Below are 6,220 nucleotides of genomic sequence, written 5' to 3'. Positions count from 1 at the left end.
ATTTTTTTTACTGCTGCTTTTTTGGGTCATCACTTGTGAAGTTGCTCAGTGCCTTTTTCTCGTGTCCTTGAAAGAAATCAGATCAGTTTGCTGCGGCCTTAGAGGGCTGATAATGACTGCAAATTAAAGACATAAACATTCCCGTTTTTATTGCAGATATTTCGGGAAAGCTTGGAGGTCATTCAGAGTGACACACTTCTTTTGTCCGTGAGGCCTGCTGGCGTTTGTGCACCAGCAATAAAATTCAGAGCCAGGACGTTTGTTTTTTTGATTTTTTAACAAAAGCATCAACTGGGGAATAAAAAGGAGTTTTCCCAGCGTCCTCCTGCACAGTGAAGCTGGATGTTTGATGACGTGTTAGCAGGTCGCAGCCAGGTGGGCGGGAACTGTTTGGCCCTTAAAGGTTTTTTAAGTTCAAGATGAAATCATTTACTGCTTGTAACAAGATCGCACATGCTTCGTGCCTCGGGACAGAGTCATGCTCGAATCTGTTTTTCATTCCTTTATGTTATTCACTGAGTGGGCGTTACAGTCTGATCACGCTGATGACTGATGGTGTTAAGCTTAAAAAAACATCCAAACTTCACTCATGGACTCTGCTCTTTGGAAACAATTGGCGCAGCAATTTTTTCTTTAACCCTTCTGGAAATGCACTTTTCTATAAAAGATAGACACTAACTAACAAAGGGGATGCCACGGCTGGTGTCCAACAATGACCCAAATACTGCGAGGTTCCCAAAAACAGCCAAAAGAAAACTGAGGGTGCAGCTTTAGTCAGAAGCCGCCTCCAGCCACACCGGCGGAGACACCGGCGGAGACACGAGTGGAGAATGAGAGCGGGGCAGACACCGGCTGAGAACCGGCGGAGACACCTGCGGAGACACCGGTGGAGACACTGTCGCAGACACTGGCGGAGATACCGGCAGAGACGCTGGCGGAGACACCAGTGGAGAATGAGAGCGGAGCAGACACCGACGGAAACACCGGCGGAGACACCGGTGGAGACACCGGCGGAGAAATTAGTGGAGAATGAGAGCGGAGTGGACATTTGGAGACTTTAAAAATGCCTTCCTATAAATCCAGTATCAGTCTCAGTGGACGCTGTATTGAGTGCGTTTTCAACTTACAGATCCGTTTCAGTGTGACTGTGAAAGCTTCGCTGTGCTTACGGACTATGAATAAATGAATAAATAAATTTAAAGTTATATTTAAGCAGTTGGGGGTGCTCATTTTTAAATAATCCTCATGTAGACTACTTTTTATTGATTTCTGGTTCATTTTTGGGTGGTTTCCTCATTAGGTGCTCATCGCCTTTTTCCATTTTTTTTTTTTTTCAAGGAATCAAACAAATTTGTCTTTAGCAGGATCCTGCGGGCTCGGAGCTGAAAGTCACAAACAGGAAGCCAGAAAAAAATATTTGGGTCACATTTTCTGACAATACGGATCCTGTTAAATTCCACCACACATCCTATAACTGCTGAAATGTTGCGATTTCTGCTTTTGCAGCTCTGCAGGAGAGCGGATCGGGCTGGAGGAACATGTGGCGTCCAGCCGTTGGATCCCTGCAAAACACTTTAAACTCTCTGTGTGTGTTTGAGTTGGATTGAGATGAATTAATGTCAAGAAAATCTTCTATTTACGAAGCTGAAGCTGATGACAGTGGACACTTTGACTCAGCTTCACTGTCAGAGACATTATCCAGCTGTGGTCGTTAACGCTGCGTTTCATTAATAGTTTCACTGTAACAGCAAACGCTGCATGGAGGCCAACTGGAGGACATTTGTGGTATTTTTATCCAAATCACCTCCATTTTCAGCCCAAACTATCACGAAATCCACAGCCAACTGTAGACTCAGAACCACTCCGCTTTTTACAAACCTTCAGAAAAACATGCACATATTTCAAATTCCCTTAGTTTAAAGATGATCTAAAATACCCCAAATTGAAACATGTCAGTTTTGACAAAAAACACATTTCAGAAGATTTGAAAAAAGCCATTTTTCACAAATCTTTTTAGGTCAAATGATGCTTTGTGCCTCTCGGTAGAAACTGGCTGCTTCGGCACGATGCAGCAGGAGGAAGTCCGCTGCAGACTGCAGACGTGATATGCAGACGCGGAAGTCTGCATATCACGCTCTGCAAAGCGGCATCATGTGACGACTCGGGAACGTGTCGCGTGTTTCAGTCTGCCGGCACCAACACTGATCTTAATTACACATAAACACACATAAATCTTATGAGAGATGAAATGAAACATCTGGAGCTTGAGAAAATCAAATTCTCGCTGAAAAGACAAGACGGGAAATTTGACAGAATTTGGCAACTTTTTATCGATCATTTCAACCACATCACATCTTCTGCGAAGAATTGGTCCTTTAGCCCGAACAAGGATATAAGGCAAAAGAACCACAGATTTGAGCTTAGTAGCTCTTTTATTTTATTTCATTTCATTTTTATTATTATTATCATTTTCTATTCTTTAAAGTTATTTTTTATGCATATCTTATATACTGTTTTATATACTGTACATTTGTGTACATGTATCAATGTAGATGTTCGTCAGAGCTGATTGGTTGTGAATGCAATATATTACTTTACTTTATGTATTCCAAAAGACAATAATTAAAGTTTAAAAAAGGAAAAAATTACCTGTTTTTTTGGGGCACTCTTCCTGCTGGAAAAACAACAAACTGAAGCTACAAAACACTCAAGTTTGACACTTTAAAAATAGCTGAAACATGGCGATGATTTTCTAAATCAGTGGTTCTGATGCTGGTATTTTCCCTCCGTTCATTTTATCTAAAAATTCACTTTGGCAGATTTTTTCCTGGTGAAAAGAGGACGAGTAATCGACAGAAAGGAGAGCTGGCTCTACTGTTTCTCATGAGATGAACTCATTAAACAAACTGTTAACGAGCTTCCTGTTTTCATGAAAACAGCCGGTGTTTGGCTGTTTGGCTCGAGCAGCTGGAGGATAAAGAGTTCAGCGCTCAGAGAGCTGAAGCTGCGCTGCATGAACTCTGAGATGCAGCGTGAAGCTACGGAAAAGTGAAACTCTTCTGTATGTAACATAAACAGGCCCATCGACCTCGCGCTTATTTATAACTCTGCTGAGAGTTTATATAATCTGTTCCAGCAAATGTCCCCGCTGATGTTGAAATTTATGCAACGATTGAAGAAGACAAATCACAGACCTGGAATTCGTCTGCGCAGCCCGATTTCTGCAAAACGCAGATATGTTACATTTTCACGTTATTAAAGAAAAACGTTAATTTTCAGCAATACAGCGGTTGGCGTGTGGTTCGGCCGAAACAGCTGGTTATGGTTAGAAACTGATGTTTTGGTTTAAAATACCAACTTTTGGAGCTCATCAATCTGACGTTCTGCAGTTTATCTGCTGTTGCTCATTTGTGTGATTTGTGTTTACACATTGGCTTAGAAACGACCCAAAACTGAGCAAGAAATCAGCAACCTACCTTTAAACAACTGTTAACAATAAAAATGTGAAAAAAAAAAAAAATTTTTAACATTTTTTGATATTTTCAGAGAATGTTATTCTAACTTTGAGACAAACGTTTTGGGAACTAAAAGAAAACCTGCCGCTGAAAACGTTACTTAAACATTGCATTGGTTGCATTGTGCCATTCTCAGAACGTTTTTAGAACCAAACATTGCTCGCCGCGATGCGGTAAGAAAACAAAAAACAAAACAAACAAAAGCATCCACAAACTCTGGATTCCCTGTAAGCGCTCGCGGCGAGCGGCAGCGTTATTTCCTGAAGCTGTCCTTCAGCGTTTCATGCGACCGTTTACAGCCACGTTCTCAAATGACGCGACAAACCTCGCACTTCCACCCGGCAGATCGGTGTTCACTTTGCGTCTGAATGTGATGTTTTTTTTTAAAGCTTTCCATGTTTCTTCTTCTCCTAATCCTGACCATCTGTATATTTTTCCGATCTCATGCAGGCCTCCGTCTGTTCGTCCAAATCTGGATTTGGATCACAAGTGATGTACAGATGTTTTTCTACTCTGAATTTTCTCTCTTTACCCACATAAACTGCAAAAAAAGCAGAGAAATGCTGTTTTCTGCATTTAACTTGTTAAACTTATTAATGCACTAATCACAAGCTTCCACCAAAAACGAGACGTTTTTTCTCTCTAGATGTGAATCAAATACCGCTGAGACGCTTTGACGTCATGCATGGTACATTTTATTTGTGCTCGGGTGATATGAAAAGTTCATGAAGAGGACAGGAGGTTATGAAGTGTCCTGAAAAGTCTGTGGAGGAGCCATCAGCAGGGTCACGAGTTCACCATCTGAATTATGGATATGAGATCGCCGAGGAACGGCTGCGGCTCTTTTTCGGTCAGGAGCTCACACTGAAGACAGTCCGACGTCTTCTGCTGAGTCTAAGAGACAAACACAGACGTGTTATCGGCCACAGAAAGACACGACGCGACCTCAGGATGGAGCAGAAATGTCAAAGTGGCCCCAAAACTCTCAGATCTTAACGCAGGAATACACAACCTGCTCTGTTCAGGGGCCCCTTACAGCAGCCAGACGTTTCCAGGATTTCAGGACATTTCTTGGATTTTAGGACATTAAATATAGTAAATATAAAATGGTAAATTTTTCAGTATTGATCTGTTGACAAACACAGTTCTTGTTTCTGTAGAAATTCAGGTGGATTAAAAACGAGGAGCTTTACTGCAGCTGCTAAAACACATCGAAAACAAGAAAGGTGAACGTAACTCAAAGAGCAAAAGCAGGAAACACCAATACTGAGAGGAAAGCAGCATGAACACCGGGAAGAACTGTTCGTACGGACACAAGCTCAGCACAGGCAGCAAAGACTAAGAGACAAAGGGACAGACACGTCTTTATACACAGAGGACTAATCACAACAACAAGACGCAGCTGCAGCGGGGGGACCAACACAGGACAGGTGAGCGGGGAAACTCAGGGAGAGACGAGACTGAAACAAGCAGGAGGTAACACAGACCTTCAGAATAAAACAGGAAACAAACTATAAGCAAATCACAACACATCGCAGTACTACAGTATTATTTCGGTACAATCATAGTACTGTGGTGCTGTTTTGCAGCTTGTCTGTTTAGTTGTACAGCACTTTGTTTCTGACTATTTTTTACTCTTTATAATGTTCTTGCTGCTTATCCTGCAAAACGATGCAAATTTCCCTTATCTTACCTTACCTTATTATCTTATCTTATCTTACCTTATTATCTTATCTTATCTTACCTTATTAGCTTATCTTATCTCATCTTATCTTATGTGACCTGACCTTATCTTATCTTGCGTTACCTTACCTTACCTTATTATCTTATCATACCTTATCTTATCCTTATCTTATTTTATCTTATTATCTTATCTAATAAATATAAACTGTTATTTGCAATTTGACTGTTGCACGGAGGCAAACAACAGCATGGCGGAAATTCTGTTCTTCTATTTTTTTTCTGCAGCAGGCACGAGGATGCAGCAGTTCCTGCAGCACACCACACACACACACACACACACACACACACACACACACAGACAGTAGCAGTATGCAGGAAAATAGGAACTAAACCCTCCTCAACTCATCTGTAGCAGCGAGCCAACAGCTGCATCACGACGTCAGTGAGGAAAAAGACGGTTTTCATTTGGCGATAAAAAAAATGTTTCATCTGGTTCTCTTTCAGCGTCCCATTAATCGTGATTCAACACATTCGCCAGTGTTTCCGTGGAGCACTTCTATGATCAGATTTTTTCTGAATTTCTGAATTTTTTCTTTCTCGTCCATCTTGGCTCATTTACCTCAGTTTGTTTCCCAAAAATGTGATCATTTTCCTGAGAATTTGACAGTGACTGAGAAAACAAAAAGCCTGGAGTAAGATTACAGCCTCGTTATAATGTTAATGCACGTTGCATTTGGACATTTTCTTCAATCATATCAATGTTTCTGATAAAAAGCAGCTCTGACGCAGTCTCTGAGCTGACCTTGTCGTCAGGGGATGGTGAGACACCTTAACGAGACACCTACCAAGCTGCAGACCAACAAACAACAAAACTAGAACTGCATCATAAATCACAATGTAACTGATCCTTTTCAAACACAATTAAGCGTTATTTTTGTACATTGAGCTAACCTCGACGTAGTTGAAATATGTCCTAAAATCCTAGACCTCATCAGCCTCACCATCCACATCAGCTTCACCAG

The 6,220-nt window shown here is 41.3% G+C and overlaps 1 long non-coding RNA gene across 1 annotated transcript; it reads right to left on the bottom strand.

Moving 5' to 3' along the window:
* Nucleotides 1-4,187: 4,187 nt before the first annotated feature.
* On the bottom strand, nt 4,188-4,738 carry LOC121938363. Its single transcript, XR_006105269.1, has 2 exons — nt 4,528-4,738; nt 4,188-4,409 (listed from the first exon to the last, which is right to left on the bottom strand). It is a non-coding gene; the product is annotated as an uncharacterized LOC121938363 (long non-coding RNA).
* Nucleotides 4,739-6,220: the final 1,482 nt, after the last annotated feature.

This window comes from Plectropomus leopardus, unplaced genomic scaffold (assembly GCF_008729295.1).
Source record: "Plectropomus leopardus isolate mb unplaced genomic scaffold, YSFRI_Pleo_2.0 unplaced_scaffold2926, whole genome shotgun sequence".
Lineage (NCBI taxonomy): Eukaryota > Metazoa > Chordata > Actinopteri > Perciformes > Serranidae > Plectropomus > Plectropomus leopardus.
Note: the sequence above shows the minus strand (reverse complement) of the source record. Positions and strands in the feature narration are given on the sequence as shown.